At 39.3% G+C, this 19,825-nt stretch overlaps 1 protein-coding gene across 1 annotated transcript in view; it reads right to left on the minus strand.

Moving 5' to 3' along the window:
• The window catches only part of LOC102484555 (mono-ADP ribosylhydrolase 2), a 1,480,331-nt gene that overhangs the window by 391,246 nt on the left and 1,069,260 nt on the right, over nt 1–19,825 (minus strand). The window lies entirely within an intron of this gene.

Genomic DNA, 19,825 nt, shown 5'->3' on the forward strand with positions numbered 1-19,825 from the left:
CAACTTCTCTCAGTAAATAAAAGAATAACAGCAAGTTTCTGTCTGTTGAAGTTTTGGATGACAGGCCACTTAGTGATGCACACCTGAATGACAATGAGGAGTAATGTCTTCCCTAATCAGCTGTGTCAAGGTGAGCCCACTCAAACTAGTGAAGCATCTATGCGTCTAGAATTCTCTTCTTGTGCACAGAGAGTAAGATGGGAATGGTAAGTAGTCCTCTTAAATGAGTCCAAACTGTTCTTCTGTATACTTGGAAGTGGAGTAGGATCTCAGAGAATATTTCAAAAGCATATTCTTGATTATATTGATATTTTAATTACTGAGTCACTTCAAACTTCTTACAGGATATATTGAACCATTAAATAAAATAATGTTCACTTTTTTCTGACATTAGATCCTCAGTACTATGTAAAAATGTATTTAGGATGCAAAATTGATGTAACAATAAACATATTAGGAAGTGTTGTAGTGATGCCAACTCACCCTATGTGTCTACACAGATTCAGATTCATTCGACTACTACTGAAAGGTAAAATCCAAATATTCCAGCACATTCAAACAGAGTGGCAGATTCGAACTGACAATAATAAGAAGAAAGAAGAGTGAGGCAGATCGTATTTTCCAGTGATGGTTATGACAATAGCCAGTGGTGTTTTGGTGATTTTTTTTGTTTGTTTGATTGTTTGATTGTTTATTTTAGGTTTTTTCTTTTTCCTTTTCTTTCTTTTTTTTTGGAGAGGTTTTTGCTACAGGGTGTGTGCGCTTGCCAAAGAGACAGAGAGAAGCAGAGAGATAGAAAGCGAGATATCCCCCCCCCCCCCAGGGAAGATAGCCATGCCTCAATCCCTTCTCCTCCATTCTTCTCTCGGGATCTTGGGCATGCACACACACATGCTCGGCATGAGTTTAAGCCACTGTGCCCAGGACTTGAACTGCAGTCGACTACATGGGAGTCCAGCGACATAGCCATTATGCTAACTGCTGGTCCCTGTTTTAGGTTTTTTGTCATAGGGTATGTGCACTCACCAGAAAGAGACAGAGAGAGGGAAAGTGAGAACTCACCCCTCAGGGAGGATGGCCACAACACAATCCCTTCTCTCCATTCTCCTCCTTGGATTTTGGACATGCACACACAAGCACCCATGTGATTTTCAAAAGCCACCAGATGTGAGACTCAAACCACAGTTGGCCATGTGAGAGTCCAGTGCCTTAGCCACTATGCCACCTGGTGGCCCCTCATTTCAGTGATATTTTATTCTCATGCTTCCTCCTTCTTTCTTCCCTCCTTCCTTCTTTTTCTTTTCTTTCTTTCTTCCTCTTTTTTTCTAACGAGGTTTTTGCCAGAGGGTACATGCACTTGCCAGAGAGAGAGACACAGAGACAGTGAGACAGAGAGGAGAAAAGTGCCAAATCACCCTGGAGGGGGGAAGGCCACACTTCAGTGTCTTCTCCATTCTCTTTCTGAGATCTTGACTATGGGCACACACACACACACACACACACACACACACACTTGCCTGGCATGATTTTCAAGCTGTTGGGTCTAGGACTTGAACCAAGGTCAGCCATGTGGGAATCCAGTGACATAACCATCTGCTGGGCCCTCTTTTCTTTTTCAATTTGCCAGAGAATGTGTGGGTTTGTCAGAGAGAGATAGAGAGGGAGAGGGAGAAAGCCCCCACCACCACCACCACTATGGATTGTAGTCATGGGCAATCCCTTCTCCATTTCTCCATTTTGTTGGGATTCGGGGCACAAATGCACACACACCTGGCATGTTTTTCAAGCCACAGGACCAGGATTCAAACCACACAGTTGACTATGTGTGATCTAGCTCCCTTAACCACCAGACCATAGGGCCAGCTTGTGCTCTCTCTGCTTCTCTGTTCCTTATATACATAAAGTTATTCATTTATTTCTTCCATAAGAGGGAGAAAGAGACAGACATTCTCAACAGAGACTTCACATCTCAATCCAACCTCATCCATTCTGAACCTGGATCACAGACACACATTCAGGTACACTGAGTGTTCAGGGAGGTCTTAGGATGTGAACCTAGGACCTTTCTCATGTGGAGTCAGTTGTGCTTCCATGTGCCACTGCCCTCTGCAACATGCACTCTTCATAGTGTAAGTTATCTCACAGTAAATCAAGGTTAATCCAAAGTGTTTAAAGATACTGGTTTTTCATACAAACTGGCTAGGAAAACAAACCAATTTTTTCATTTCATACTCAATTGAAGAAACAGCCTTCCCTTATACTGAGAAATGTAGGTCTCCAATACAGAGACTCCTAAAGGATTTTCAAAGTTAATTTTGATTTAACATGGATTTTTGTATTATGTGCTAACTTTAGAATTTAATAACAGTATATACTATATACTAGAATCTAATAACAGTATACACATATATCATTACAATGATAATGGCATTTATAATTTATAATTCTAACTTTAGAATCTAATAACAGTATATACTATATACTAGAATCTAATAACAGTATATACTATATATCATTATAATGATAATGACATTTCTGTGGATAATGATGATAATGATATAGAGGAAAAAGAGAAGAGTCATATGTTACACAATGAGTGGACTTAACTTATCAACAGGTTCTTGTGGGCCAGCCAGTAAAATGGTGGTAAAGGCAGCTGGATCTCACATGGGCAACTGTGCAGTTTAAGTCCAGGACCCAACAGTTTGAATAAACCCGCCAGGTATTTGTGTGTGAGGAGTGCTCAAAAGTCCTGAGAGAACAATGGAGGAGAAGGGACTGTGGTGTGACCATCCTTCTGGGGCAGTGGGAAGTGAAGAGGGCAGAAATGCTTTATCATTCTTCCTCATGCTTTCTTTCTCTGTCTCTCTGAGCACATTTGCCATGTAGCAAATTAAAAACAAACAACCTTAAACCACCACTACCAACAACAACAAAAAACACAGGTCCTTGCTACTTGCTGGAGGTTTAAACATTAATGACTACTAACTAAACCATAATTCATTCATGGTTAAACTATTTCCGTGCTTCTGTTTCATTCATGGAGGGCCCATCACCCAAATTGAAAGAAACTGATACTTATCCAGCTGAATCTAATATAAATGAGTAAGACTCTTTAAGACTTTAAAAATAAAAGGTACAGATTCAAGTTAAAAGCAGTTTTTACCAGGCCAAATCCTTTCAAGTTTTCTTTAGCAGAAAAAAAAAAATCAAAGACACTAACATTCTAAGAAATTGTCCCTTACAGTCAAGGATCATTAATATCTTCATATATTTTTCTTACTACTACAGGAGACTCAACATTTAGCTAAATTTCATGAAAATATAAACTGGGCGTCTGCTCAAGAGGGCTATAAAATCCAGTATTTGTAAAATGTCTTATTTTCCTTCTGAGATCCATGTTATGCTTGGCATGGTGGTAAGTAAAGGTGGTTTTATCAAATCTCTGCTGAATAAAGCCTTCTCCCTTATATTAAGGTTTTTAAATTGCGTTATGTTTGATTTTAAAAAAATACTATGGAAAAAATAATCATAACATATAGATAACAAAAAGAAGGCTACCAAATAATTGACCACCCCAAACATCTGGATAACACCACTATCACTACCATTAGGTTGGTGTCCAGGTTGTTTTCTATTCCCATATTATTATTTCTTTTTAACTGGAGCTGTGTGCTATTTGTTACCGGATTTTGTGGCTCAGTGAATAATTCTAATGTAGTCTCTATTTACCTCTTGGTTGTATTCTCAAATCCCTCTCTTTTGACACATTTTTTTTTCTCTTTTTTACAGATTTTTGTTATAGGGTACATGTGCTCGCCAGAGAGACAGAGAAACACAGAGAAAAAGAAAGCAAGGAATCACCCCTGAGGGCATGCACTAACCAGAGAGAGCAAGAGAAACAGTGACAGGGAAAGGGAGAAATCATCCCCCAAAGGGGATGGCTACACCATAGTCCCTTCTCCTCCATTCTTCTGCCAGCGTTTTGAGCAAACACACACATGCGAAAACACACACACACACACACACACACACACACACACACACACATGTGCCTGGAATGAGCTTCAAGCCACCAGATCCAGGACTCGAACCACAGTCAGCCATATTGGAGTCCAGTGATGTAAACACTACACCATCTATTGGCCCTCTTTTGACACATTTTCATTCTTTGATATCACATACCTATTAGCAAAAGTAATTTCACAGCTCATATTGAAAGATGTATTTCGTTAAAAAAAAAAGATGTCAAATAATAGCCAATACTGAAGATTTCTAAAAACGTTAGAAAATACATACAGTTTAGTACAGTAAAAAGCAAAACACAATTAGAGCACAAGGTTCTCAAAATAGCAGATCTGAGAAAGCAAAAGATGAGAATGAGTAGCAGATTAGTTAAGTGGAAGGAATGGTGATGAATATCTAGTCTGACGGTTCTCAAGATACAGTCCCAGCCAGAAGCATCAGCGTCATCTAAGAACTTTCCAGTACTATGAGCTCTTGGGCCCATTCCAAGATGGCCACTTATGGCCACTCCAGGTCAAAATAATTTGTAGAGTCTCCTGAGTTAGTAACTGAATACCTTTATTGTTTATGATCTCCATGGGTGATGCTTATAAACAATTAGAACTAAGAGAAGGAAAAATTGAGAAAGGATCACATAGGGCTGGAAACTACTAGAATCTGACATAGTAGCTGAGTGATTGTACGTGTATTTAAAGGTAACATCATGCATTTTACTTTACTAGGTCGACGTGTTAAAGGGGAGGGTGAAAAATGCTTTAGAAGAGAAATTTCAATTGTTATTGAGAAATTGTTATTATTGTCCTGTCTGCTCAAGAGGGCTATAAAATCCAGTATTTGTAAAATGTCTTATTTTCCTTCTGAGATCCATGTTATGCTTGGCATGGTGGTAAGTAAAGGTGGTTTTATCAAATCTCTGCTGAATAAAGCCTTCTCCCTTATATTAAGGTTTTTAAATTGCGTTATGTTTGATTTTAAAAAAATACTATGGAAAAAATAATCATAACATATAGATAACAAAAAGAAGGCTACCAAATAATTGACCACCCCAAACATCTGGATAACACCACTATCACTACCATTAGGTTGGTGTCCAGGTTGTTTTCTATTCCCATATTATTATTTCTTTTTAACTGGAGCTGTGTGCTATTTGTTACCGGATTTTGTGGCTCAGTGAATAATTCTAATGTAGTCTCTATTTACCTCTTGGTTGTATTCTCAAATCCCTCTCTTTTGACACATTTTTTTTTCTCTTTTTTACAGATTTTTGTTATAGGGTACATGTGCTCGCCAGAGAGACAGAGAAACACAGAGAAAAAGAAAGCAAGGAATCACCCCTGAGGGCATGCACTAACCAGAGAGAGCAAGAGAAACAGTGACAGGGAAAGGGAGAAATCATCCCCCAAAGGGGATGGCTACACCATAGTCCCTTCTCCTCCATTCTTCTGCCAGCGTTTTGAGCAAACACACACACACACACACACACACACACACACACACACACACACATGTGCCTGGAATGAGCTTCAAGCCACCAGATCCAGGACTCGAACCACAGTCAGCCATATTGGAGTCCAGTGATGTAAACACTACACCATCTATTGGCCCTCTTTTGACACATTTTCATTCTTTGATATCACATACCTATTAGCAAAAGTAATTTCACAGCTCATATTGAAAGATGTATTTCGTTAAAAAAAAAAGATGTCAAATAATAGCCAATACTGAAGATTTCTAAAAACGTTAGAAAATACATACAGTTTAGTACAGTAAAAAGCAAAACACAATTAGAGCACAAGGTTCTCAAAATAGCAGATCTGAGAAAGCAAAAGATGAGAATGAGTAGCAGATTAGTTAAGTGGAAGGAATGGTGATGAATATCTAGTCTGACGGTTCTCAAGATACAGTCCCAGCCAGAAGCATCAGCGTCATCTAAGAACTTTCCAGTACTATGAGCTCTTGGGCCCATTCCAAGATGGCCACTTATGGCCACTCCAGGTCAAAATAATTTGTAGAGTCTCCTGAGTTAGTAACTGAATACCTTTATTGTTTATGATCTCCATGGGTGATGCTTATAAACAATTAGAACTAAGAGAAGGAAAAATTGAGAAAGGATCACATAGGGCTGGAAACTACTAGAATCTGACATAGTAGCTGAGTGATTGTACGTGTATTTAAAGGTAACATCATGCATTTTACTTTACTAGGTCGACGTGTTAAAGGGGAGGGTGAAAAATGCTTTAGAAGAGAAATTTCAATTGTTATTGAGAAATTGTTATTATTGTCAGCTAATACATTTTCTTTTAAAAAAGTCTGTTTACTCTATGGAGAGAGAGAGTGAAAGAGAGAGAAAAGTGGGCATTCTTGACAGGGTCTCATTGTGCCATGATCCCCTTCTACCTGTGCCAACCACCAGCTTTCATTCAGCCAGTACCAGCATAGTTGAGATCAATCCCCTTTTCTTCTATTCTCCTCTTGGGATTTTGGGCATGCACACCCACGTGCCTAGCATGAGTTTTAAGCCACCAGATCCAGGACTCGAACTGTAGTCAGCCATGTAGGAGACCACCACCTTAGCCACCATGCCACCTACTAGCCCCAATACATTTTTTTAGCTTAAAATATACATGGAAATTTTTTTAAAGAGTGGTTTTTGTTATAGGATGCCTGCGCTCGCCAAAGAGACAGAAAAAGATAGAGGGATGGAGGGAACCAGAAGTTAGCGTAATGGCTATGTCGCTGGACTCCCACGTAGTCGACCGCGGTTCGCGTCCCGGACCCGGTGGCTTAAAACCCACGCCGGGCGCGTGTGCGTGCGTGCCCAAGATCCCAAGAGGAGAATGGAGGAGAAGGGATTGCGGCGTGGCCATCCCCCCTGGGGGGTGATTTCTCGCTTTCTGTCTCTCTGTCTCTCTCTGTCTGTCTGGTGAGCGCACGCGCCCTATAGTGAAAAACCTCTCAAAAAAAAAAAAAAAAAAAGATAGAGGGATGGAAAGAAAAGAGAGACAGAAAGAATCACCCCGTAGGGGTGATAGCCACACCATAATCCCTTCTCTTTCATTTTCCTCTCAGGATCTTCGGCACACACACACGCACACGTGCACACCTGGTATGAGTTTTAAGTCACCAGGTCTGGGACTTGAACCACAGTCGACTGCATGGGAGCTCAGCAATGTAACCATTATGCTTTTACCGGTCCCTAAATATAAATATTTTATACACAAAGAAATCTGATTTTTGTAATCATGTATGATGAAGACCCTACCTACCCAGCCCAGGACTTAGATAAAATAAGTCAAAACAAAACCCACTGAGCATGAAATAACAATCTTATAGTCTTAAAGAAACTAGGAAGCATCACACTACAATAGTATAAACAATAAAGACAAGAGTTCGTGTTTCAAGAATTTTCATACATATCATCCTGATTCTCATAACAATCCTGTGGGGTAGGTTATATAAGATTCAACAGGCAATAGTGGTTGCTATGAAAAGTAAGGACCCTAAGTTATTGGAAAGGCTAAGTGTTGTTCAAAATACTTTGGTTTAGAAAGTAGGCTAGCCCTATATAGCCTGGAGATAAATGTGAGCTTGATCCCATATAACCCACCATGGTTCAAATCCTGAAGCTAACAGCTTGAAAACCATGTGCATACAGCCCAAAATTCTGACAGGATAGAGAAATAGAGGAGAAACGGTTGTCCAATAACCACACCCCACCGGGAGACATTTTCTCTCCTCCCAAATCCACCCCCAAAAGCACAGGTGCCCACTGGTAAAGCAAAACAAAACAAAACAACAACAACAAAAAAAAAAAACGTAAAATAGGCATATTTCTAACATGGAATTCAAAAGAAGTAGCACAGAAGGAATGTGATAAAAATACAAGAAACAGAATAGGCGAGGCATCGTAAATGTCCACAACAATCACAAATCACTAAGAAGAAAATTATATTTAAATATAACTTAGAAAGAATTTCTGTTCATTGAAAGAAAACACTGGGGCAGCCAGTGCCATGGAAGTTAAGGTGCTGGACTCTCATGTGGCTGACCACAGTTCGAGTCCCAGATACGGCAGTCTGAAAATTACACAGAGAGCATCTGTGTGCCTGTCCAAAATTCTGAGAGAATGGAAAAGGGACTGTGGCATAGCCGGCTGCCCTGGGGAGGGGGGGTGATTTCTCACTCTCTCTCTCTCACTTTCTGTCTCTCTCTCTCTCTGTCTCTGTCTCTGGTGAGCACACACACCCTACAGCAAAAACAAACAAATAAATAAGAAAACATTGAGAGAGTGATGTGGCATAGCAGACTGAGAGTAAATTCACAGTCTACATCTGACCATGTATCCACCTAAAGTACAAAAAGAACTATTACAGGTCACTGGAGAAACAAACAATAGTATGATTTTAAAATGAGTAGGACTTAAAGAAGCATTTACGAAGAGTAGATCCATTCACTGATAAGAATATGAAAAAGTATTTCATATCATTCTTTTCAAAACAATGCAAATAAAAACCACATCGAGATACCAGTATACATCCACAAGAATGCTAAAACTTCTAAGCAATTTTATCATCCAGCAATTCAAGTCCTGATATATACCAAGAGAAGTGAATGAAAGTGCTCACCAGAAGACCGGTTCAAGAATGTTGTTAGCAGCTTTATTTATAATACTTAATGAATCAACTAATAGCTATTATGGTTAACAGATTATTATGATGATGGTTTGTTAATCATAATGGCTATTAGTTGATTTATTTAATAATCATATATGATCATATTTAACAAGTCATATATGATTAACAAATCACAATAGATAAATTAAATTAAATACCAATCAAGAGGAGACTGGATAAATACTGGCATGTACATATAACAAAACAGAACATAGTAATAAGAAGAATGAATTGCAACACAGTACAGTTTTTAAATGCTTTGCTGAGCACTGGGCGTGGTGGAGCCTGCTTTATGGCAAAAACTACTGGAGGCTTCAGGACTGTGGGTGGTATCAGGACGTCTCTTGCTCCCTCTGTGAAAAAATTTTAAAAAAATGTTTTGTTGGGAACCAGCAGTTAGCGTAATGGCTATGTCGCTGGACTCCCACGTAGTCAACCGCGGTTCATGTCCTGGACCCGGTGGCTTAAAACTCACGCCGGGCGCGTGTGCGTGCGTGCCCAAGATCCCGAGAGGAGAATGGAGGAGAAGGGATTGCGGCGTGACCATCCCCCCTGGGGGGTGATTTCTCGCTTTCTGTCTCTATGTCTCTCTCTGTCTGTCTGGCGAGCGCACGCGCCCTACAGTGAAAATCTCTCCAAAAAAAAAAAACTGTTTTGTTGAGCAAAAGCATCTAGATTTAAAACATAACACATAGTACGAGTTCATTTAAATGAAGTTCAAAAGTTGGTAAAACAAATGGATGGTGACAGAGCTCAGAACAATAGTTGCCTTGTATGGGAGAAGGGAATAAAGTCAGCAAGGTGATGAAGGAGGGTTCTGGGATGCTGGAAATGTGCTGTGTCTTAATTGGGGTGATTATATAAATGCATACACTGCAGATTAGTGCGCTGTGTATGACATAACTCAATTAAAATTAAATAAAAGAAGACAAGGGAAAGCATCAGCCACTGTCAAATGGAAGCACCTAAAATAAGTCCATCAACAGCAGCTTTATTGCTTATGGGTTTTAAATCCACAGATACTCAAGAGAGAGAGAGATCTCTAAGATTTCATCTCATCATTTGCTTTCCCATGAATCATAAATACACAAACTAATTTTCTCGATTTCCTAATGATGAGGAATGGAAAAACATAGATATATTTCCATCTCTCTTGAACCATTCACAGGAATATTCCACCTGAAAAAAGGTTGTCATATATATCAATCTTACCATAATTTTGTCTCTAGACTTGTTAAAACGTGTCTAAATAAGACAGCAATAACCATGCGTACATTATATACTTGAAGCAAAATAAGACTCTTTAATTCTGGGTATGTACCAATTATAGTGGATAAAATTTATCACCTCTGTAATCAAGTTCTTAGAATCTATTAAATTAATTCAGCCATACCTAACCTGGAAACAATTAGAATGTGGATCTAGTAATAACATTTGAAGAAACAGTGAAAGAGCATGACTATGAAAAATAGTATTTGGGATTGTGCTGTTAAATTACTGATATATTTTCATTAACAACTGGTTGCAGGACATTATGAAAAATATTGAACATGTAAGTTCAAATATTAATGCTGCCACTCTCAAACTGGTCAAGACAGAAGAGAACAGACCATCATTCTCTTAAATTGACGCCAGATGCTTCTTAACAATCACCACGTGCATCCTTTTCTGGCTAGCCAATGGGAAAGTAGGCTCCTTAAAAGCAAACATCTGCTGCCCATTTATAGGAATTTCTTCATGAAAACAGGGCTTATCCAAAACAAAGTCGCCTTGCCAACACTGAACATGTGCTTCCAGAAAAATGATCTTTCTGCCTCAACTGCACTGCGATTTCTAACTCATATTTCTCAGTGCTTAACCAAGCAAAACATGATTTTCACACTTTCCTTCAAAAAGCTTCACAAAGATGACTTTTCATTCTGTACCTATCTCCCCCATACCTCTTCAGAGTGCAGAGGGCATTCAATATGAGAAGGATGTGACACCAAACCTGATATTTTCCCATTTTGAGTTAAGCAAGGTTTTTAATGTATGCTAATGTATGACACAGTGGTTATGGAAGCCATGACTGGATTAAAAAATAAGGACTTGGCCAACCATGGCATGGTGGTTAAGGTGGTTGGATGCCACATGGCCAACTGTACAGTTTGAGTTCCAGACCCAGTGGCTTGAAAAATATGACAAGCATGTATGTGTGTATGCCCAAAATCCCAAAAGGAGAAATGGAGAAGGGACTGTGGTGTGATCATACCCCGTAGGGGGTGCTTTCTCACTCCCACCTTCACCACTCTCCCCGCAGTACAAATACTCTGTGGCAAAAACAAACAAACAAACAAAAAAACAAAGCAACAAAACTTAATACTCTAGCTATTATTTTCATTGTTGTTATTGTTATTACTGTTAATTCTATAGCAAAGCAGATAGTTATCTTTCAGAATCCAGGGATGTTGACATGCATGCAGTCTAACATACATTTAAGTTGTATAAGGTTGAAAGGTAATTGGAGATGTTGAATTTCTAATTCAGAGTATCTACTATTATAATATATTTGAGGGAGCCAAGAATGCAATTAAAACAAATGCAATATGCCATTTATATTTCAGTGATATTTTTGAAGCTTCATTCGAATTTGAAAATTTGTTATATATAGGAGAAAATAAATCAACTTGAGTCCATTCATAGGATCTGAATTTCTGCTGCACATTCATCTTTACACTATTAAAATGATAACTTTCCTCTCCCAAAGTATTACAAAAAAAGGAAAAATAAACCTGTAAATCACTGTCATAAGCAATGTTTATCAAATCATCAGTGTCTTATACATTTGTCTTCTTCAAAAATCAACATTTGGGGGCCAGCAGATAGCATCGTGGTTATGTCACTGGACTCCCATATGGCTGACCGTGGTTTGAGTCCCAGATCCGGTGGTTTCAAACTCATGCTGGGCATGAGTGTGTGCATACCCAAGATCCTGGGAAAGTGGAAAAGAAGGGATTGTGGCATGGTCATCTCCCTGGGGGTCATGTTGCTTTCTGACTCTGTCTCTCTGGTGAGTGCACATGCCCTATAGCAAAAATCTCTCAAAAAAAAGAAAAAAAATATCAACTTTTGTTTGTGAGTTTTAAGAAGCCCCGAGGGAAGTTCTAGAAACTAGAAACTAGATCATGCTAAATTGCTCTAAGATTTGGGAATAACTCTCCTACCTCCAAAAAAAAAATAAATAAGACTGATCATCATGAATCTATATGAATATATTTTATTTTCTCCACCTTCTTCCATTTTCTAATTTAGAAGAGAGAAGATCATGTGTTCATATTTCCATCTTGAGCTTGTCATGGTATTTTCAGAGTTGTTTTCAAGAGTAATAAGGCCCATAAAATGTCAATCAAAACCCACCACCAGCAGGGAATGTGTTGGAAGTTGTTACATAATCAGCATGCCTGTTTCAGCACAACACAAGTGGCATTTTTCATGTCAATACTGAATTCACAACTTTAAATCTCAGATTTCCTGTGCCTCTGGGTTGCCACAGAAGCCAGGACTGTACAGTCAGAACAGTTTGAGTCAAAACTCAAGTGTCCTGTTGCCTAATAGAGTAATGAGTCATTTTACTCTCCCAGGCCTCCTTCCCTTGAGTAATAGAATTATTTGGAGGAGGAAGAGAAGGGCAGAGCAGGGCACTTCTGACAGCTCAGGAAAGGCTGTAGAAGCTCTCTGCTGTGCAAGCATTCAAATTTTCTAAGCTGAAATTCACCCTCAAATTGAAACTCGGATGCTGATATATTAATAGTTCGACTCAATAATCTCCACCTGCACACCCAGCCTCATTTCCTAGAAGACCAGATGTCCACTACACTGTGCTCTGAGCTTATTTCACTTGGGGGGAAATGGGTCATACAAGTTTTCAACTGTATATTTTTGAACACTTGAGTTTGTTTTTGAATCAACACCAAGACATGATAGTGGTCTGAGTCATCCATGTCCTACACCAGCCTATAAGTTTAAATAGAAAAGACACTGGACCAGCATGCCAATCATCTCCTAACAGGCTTCCTTCACAGTATATTCTCCAACCAAGTATTAAGGTGCCGAGAAAGTCACGATGTATTTTTCTGTTTTTGCATGCAAAAATGTGTCACGACTTTCCCGATGACCCAAGAAAATTGTTAGTAATTTGTGTTACAGAGCTTCTTGGGTTTCATTAGAGTTTTCTTTCCCAGACTTCATGTATCAGCTTTATGGCTATATATATGCTGAATAAATATTCTTTAGTAAGCAACAATATAAGACAAGAAGAAAAGTCAATATGGGGAAGAGGTGAGGTGAGAAGGGAGAGGAGGGGAAGAAAAGGCAGTCAAGGAGAAGAAGAAAACACAGAGGAAGATGAGGAACAGGACAAAGAAAAGTCAAAAGAAACTAGAAGAGGAAAAAAATGTAAGGAAAACTCAGCAAAGAAAGGAAAAAAGACAGAAAAGAGAAAAGCAAGAAGAAAGAGATAAAAGAGGCACCCTTTATAAAAGTTTTTGTTCATTTGGTATTTCCAGGCATTTTATAACATTTTTTTTTCCTGTTGCAGCATGGAATTTTGGTTGCTCAGAAAGTATTTCAGAACTTCATGGAAACTCATGATACCTTTTGGAGAAGACTCTAAATAACTATTTTTAGTTGTCACATAGAAAAACTTTTTCCAAAGTGGTTTAGATTTTTATTCTGTATTTCCTCCTTCCCCCAGCACAGTGCATAATAGCAATTACAGTACTTCAGTACTCTCTTAATTACTAGAATAACTCTTAATTTGTAGTATTTCTTTTTCTCATCTTTACCAGACCAGGTTTTAACTTTCTTCTTCTTCTTTTTTTATTTTTCTTTTTTTGAGTGGTTGTTGTTGTTTGCTATAGGGCATGTGCACTCACCAGAAAGACAGAGACAGAGAGAAAGTAAGAAATCACCCCCAGGGAGGATGGCAGGTTTTAGCTTTGAAAAAAAAAAAAACAAAAAAAAAACCTCTGCTACAAAGGAATTGAGACACTGAGTTGAGAGCAGAAAGCACAGACTAGATGGAGAGATAAATGTTGACATGTAAATACATGATCTTCAGGCACAGTGGGCTGTAAGATGTACCATTATTTTATGTACCACTAGGAAAGAAAAAGAAAAAGAGTAATGACTGACCATAAGGCTGATACATACTTACCTTCAATTATGAGATGCATCTGAATTTTAGAGTTGTTTATATCTTTACCCCAACCATAAAAAAGCATCAGACAAACCCGAATTGAGAGACATTATACAAAATAACTGGCTAGTAGTTTTGAAAGGTATCAAGGTCATAAAAGACAAGAAAAGGCAAAGTCAGTTACAGACTAGAATGAGACTATAAATAAATAACAATTAAATGCAACGTGAGATACCAAACAGAATCCTGGAACACTGAAAAGAAAAGGAAACTACCAAAATTCAAAGAAGGGCTGAAGCGTTTAATGATATTGTACAATTACCAATTTCTTATTCTTGATAATTGTTTTATGGTTTCCTCAGAGATTAACGTCAGGAGTGGGATGAGAGAAATACGTCTTTTAAAAAAACCTCTTTGGGTACCAGCAGGTGCTATAATGGTTATGTTGCTGGACTTCCACATGGCTAACTGTAGTTCAAGTCCTGGACCTGGTGGCTTGAAATTTATGCTGGCACGTGTTTGTGGGCCCAAAATCCTGAGAGGAGAATGGAGAATGGATTGCAGCGTAGCCATTCTCCCTAAGGGGTGATTTCTCGCTTTCTGTCTCTCCGGTGAGCACATGCACCCTATAGCAAAAAACTCTTTAAAACAAAACTATTTTTCTGAAACTTTCCTGTAAGTCTAACTAATCAAAATAATTTTTTTTTTTTGAAGAGGTTTTTGCTATAGGGTGCTTGTGCTTGCCAGAAAGACAGAGACAGAAAGTAAGAAATCATCCCCCAGGAGGCATGGCCATGCCGCAATCCCTTCTCCTCCATTCTCCTCTTGGGATCTTGGCATGCACACACACGTGCCCAGCGAGTTTAAACCACCAGGTCCGAGACTCGAACCGCGGTTGACTACATGGGAATTCAGGGACATAGCCATTATGCCAACTGCTGGTCCCAAAATAAAATATTTTTAAGGTTTAAAATCATGTGTACTTAGAATTTTGTTAAGCACTAACGTAAAAGTCTATAAGTTGACATAAACGTTCAGGTAGTCGAATGACTTGTTCATTATTTGGAGATGATGATGGGGGTAGAAAGCACACTGCATTGGGCATCTAATCTCTGAGTTCTAGTTCTGATTCTGACTGAATTCACAAGAGACTTTCTGTAATTCTTCAAAATAATTACTCTGCTTCTCAATTTCTTCAGTCTGCAAGAGAGGATTTTTGGACAAAGTGATTTTTAAGGGCTATTTCACCTCTAATACTCTTAGTATCGATATTAACAACTAATTAAAATATACTTAAAAAGTGCTGCCTTTACCTAAAATCAACAAAACGGCCTCAGCTCTTAGTATTTTTGGAAAGGTCGCACACATGCCTACACATAGGCGTCATCACAAATACAGATTTCTCTTTATGTACAGTGAGGACAGAATAAGCTGCATCATGGTGAAGTCCACGTCTAGTCTGTGTTCACTGAGGGCTTAATGTATCCTTTGCACATAGAGATGCCAGGTGTTATTAGTGTGAAATAAAACTCAGCAGTTTTTAGCAAGACTAGCACTGTTCTAAACTATCCTCTCAGAAAACGAATCAAGTGGGCAGAAATAGGAGTGGAGATATACATTTTATTAGCTGTTCGTCCTTGCCAAAGGCCCAATTTCTAGTTTTCTGTTGATCTGTATTAATTAATGAAGAGAAGTCATTAAAATCATGTGTGGGTGGTGTCACAGAAAGCTCCCTAAAGGGACAGAAGAAGTATCTTGAAGATGTTTTTCTATATTCTATGTGGATTTCTAGCTCTAGCCATAATGAGAAATATTCTACCCCTGCAAATAACCAGAAACCTCCTCTCTTGAATTCCTTAGTGAAAGGGAGATAATAAAAACGTTTTTAAGTGTTATAGTGAGAGATAGGCTAAGCATTTATCTTTCTAATAAGAGCTTTCTAAACAGGCACATGATATGGAAGATGAATTGAAGTGTATTCATTTCCCATACTGTACAAGAAAAAATATAAAAGAAAACCTGTTTGTCATTACAGTCGAAAGCACAGATATGTTATCAGTGCTGACCAAACAAGGAAACATGGGGGAAAACACTAATTTATCATATTTTTAAAAAGATAATTATTCATTGGGACCATGAGTTAGCATAATGGCTATGTTGCTGGACTCCCACTTAGTCGACCAGGGTCCGTGTCCCGGACCCAGTGGCTTAAACTCACGCCAGGCATGTGTGCAAGCGTGCCCAAGATACCGAGAGGAGAATGGAGAAGGGATTGCGGCATGGCTATCCCCCCCTGGGGGGGGTGATTTCTCGTTTTCTGTCTCTCTGTCTCTCTGTCTGGCGAGCGCAAGTGCCCTATAGCAAAAACCACTCAAGAAAAAAAAAAGATAAGTATTTATTTAATTTATTATTATTATTATTATTATTGCTGTTTTAAATTTGCTACAGGGCACACACACTCACTAGAAGGAGACAGAGAGAGAGGGAGTGTGAGAAAGCAAGCAGCCAGGTCCGGGAGACTCAAACCATAGTCAGCCATGTACATGTCCAGCCATACACACCACTCCACCCCAGTCATTACATCTGAAAGCAAGACACACAGCACAGGCACCTCTCCCTACCCCAGAAGCCTAAACAGGATGGTGAGGGAACTTTATGTGGAGGAAAACGTGCAACTTTCTTTCTCAGTGACATGAAACATTCAGGGAGTGGTATAGTCTATGATGCTCATTTCAACACTTGCTGAATAATCAAGGGTGAGAACTGGCTAAGAAGAAAGTTTCCCAGCCAAGGGTGTGGAGAAGACCTACAGGCCTCTGGAAGGATTAGCCAGTTTTATGTGTAAATTGAGGTGGTAATTTCCTAATCAGGAATTAACAAGGAAAGCATGGGTTGACCCCAGTCTTTTGCTCCCTTCTCGAATTATCTTGCTTAGTCTCTTTAGGAAGGAGATTCTGACAGTAGACACTCCTTTGGGTGTGATAAGAAAGATTTTCCTATGAGTAACCAAATGAGACAGTGTTTTCTGAGACCGTCTCACTGAAGGTGAGGCTATACACACTGTCTTGACTGGACTAGGCCTAAGGCTACCTCTTGTGGTAAATCAGATTACAAATGAATTTTTCTAGAAGTTGTGGCCTTTTAGTGGCCCCAAGAAGCTGGAGGCTCTATCTTAATTGTGGATTCCCACTAGTAGGTTAGTTACTTATCCTTCCAACCCAACCACAGAGATGCAACAACACCTCAAAGAGTTCTTGCTGAACAATACTGCTCAACAAAGCCACAAAGTACACAACTCTAGGGGCCATTTTTCTCATTACTTGTATGTGAATAAGGTCTCTAGAACTGTACATTTCTACGGCATTGTAATTCAAGATATTTTAACCCCTTGTATTTTAGGCCATGTGTGCTAGGTTTTCATTTGTTGCTTTACTTGTATCTGGGGGCTAGGGCAAGAAAAAAGAAATAAAGAAAGCAGAAGGAGGCCAGCAGGAGGTTAAGGTGCTAGATTCTATATGGCTGACTTGGTGGTTTGAGACCCAGACCAGATGACTTGAAAAACATACGGGGTACTTGTGGCACACATGCACCCTATGACACAAATCTAAAGAAAAATAAATAATAACATGGCAGAAGGGAGAGCTGGGTGAGAAAGGAGCTTGCATAGTCATAGGAAGAGTTAAGGAGCACCAGAAGACTCACTGCTGAAAATTCTTACACATTTTCCACCTTTACAACTTTATACATGTTGCAAATAACTATTTAGATAAACAATAATCACTTGGAAGACAATTAGACCAGCACCTACATAAACTCAACCCTAGTTTGGTGAGGCTTGAAATGAAAGAGAAGGGAAATATTTTGCAATGGTTCCTGGTGCAGTCCCCAGACTAACAGCAACAACAACTTGGGAACTTGTTAGAAATGCAAATTCTCAGGTCCCACCTCAGTGCTTCCTAAACTGAAATCTGAGGGTGGGGCCCAGCAATCTGGGTTTTAACAAGTCCTGCAGGTGACTCTAATGTGTGCTCATAGGTGAGAACCACTGCCATTTAAAATGAGCCTGGGAAATTTAGAAGAAATAGCCTACTGGACAAAATTTGAGATTTTTGGTTGTGGAAGAGTTGCAGACTGATTTGGGGTTCCTGGTGCATAATGTCTGGGCATGGGAAATATGCAGAAGGAGAACCTGGTTAACCAGCAGGTTTTTCAGAAGCTCTGAGGGTAGATGAAGTGCCAAAGAAAACAGCCCAGCCTTTTATAGGACTAACCCTGGATGGGATGCCAGGACTTGTTTTTAAAATGCAAATCTTGATTGCCCAGTTTAGAATAGAATAGAGTGTGTCAATTCAACCCTGTGTCTTCCTCTGCATTATCTAGAAACAGAACAGAAAAAAAGGAAAGAAGAAAAAGAGGAAAATCCCATATCTCTGCCTTGTTATTTGCTTGTTTGAAAGTCTGGACCTCTGCAGAAGCCATCCTGCCCAACATCAAGAACCTCCCACTTCTCGAAAGCATCCCATCATAGTTCTAATATTGTGTGTGTGTAAAAAAAAAAAAGCACATTTAAAACAAAAATTATATGCATCCTCTGTATTCTTGGCTTGCTGGGAGTTTGGAAATACAAAAGACGAATACATACGTATTAGCAATACATGAAAATAAGTGACTGGATTTAACTTCAGCTTCAATAAGAGAGAATTCAGACGGGTCTAGTGAGTCCCAAAGCCACATTGTAGAATTCAGTTTTAACACTAGATAAGCCTTGGAAATAGGAGCAGTAGATGAGAGCGAATGTCAAATATGATTATTGAAAACAAAGAAATAAATCAGTTAAAACTTGTATGATGATTAATATTAGATGCTTATTGCCATAAACTCATGCAAACAACCGAAGAAAAATATGAGAAGTACGGACTTCCATAGATGACAAATCTAGTAGTCCACTCACAAAAAGAAAATAAAAAGCCCATTATAATATAAAATTGTAGTCACTACACGATGGTGTTCCCAGTAGAAGGACAATAAATCCTGGTGGACTTGCTACCCCTGCTTATTTTCAGCCTGAGACAGACATTGCTATCAGGGGCTGCATTCCTCCCTGCTGAGGCTAGATTGGACCTGAGAGATCTCAATGCCCGCCGCTGGCAGCCAGTGCCAATCAATCAGAGTTGCTGTCTGCCATCCATGACTGCCTGGAAAGGGCCGTGGCTGGCAAGCTGGTTCTGCTCCAGCTCTGCCTCTCATCACTTTGCCACAGGAAGCCTCTTCCATACAGTTTCCCAAAGTACATCTGTTCTAATTGCTCTTCACTATTATAATTCTGGAACAGACCAAGAAGTAATTATACGAAATGTGTGTTTTCTTTTCAGCTCCTTTTCAATATTACATATACACAGACGCAGTTCCAATTTCCACATGTGTGAGGGGAAAAAAAATCAATAGTTTTAAAACTATAAAAAGCAAAACAGGCCCAGCCATGGTGGCACAGGCAGTAGAGAAATGTTAAAGACCTATGGGAGGCCCGGGGTTCGAATTCCAGGTCAACTTGAACATGCTGAGCATACCTGCTGATATTTGGGATCCTAACTGGCTGGAAAGCTAAGATTGTAGATTGTGGTTTAGCGACACTCTGTTAGGGGTTGGTCTCTCTCTCTCTCTCTCTCTCTCTGTCACTTTCTACCACAAAAAATAAAATATAAATACACACACACACACAATGTCAACCTCGTGGCTAGATCTTCACTAACAACCATGTGGTTCAAGTCCTGCACCCAGCAGCTTGAAGATTTGGAGCATGCACGCACATACACACAGCATGTTTCTCAAGCTGCTGGGTTGAGGACTCCCAACTGCATGATCAGTCATGCGCGATCCGACTGTATTAATCACCAGGCCATGGAGCCAGCCCAGATTGTGTGTTTTAATATATAATTTTAAAATATAGGGA

Source organism: Tupaia chinensis, unplaced genomic scaffold (genome assembly GCF_000334495.1).
Source record: "Tupaia chinensis unplaced genomic scaffold, TupChi_1.0 Scaffold000101_1, whole genome shotgun sequence".
NCBI classification, from domain to species: domain Eukaryota; kingdom Metazoa; phylum Chordata; class Mammalia; order Scandentia; family Tupaiidae; genus Tupaia; species Tupaia belangeri.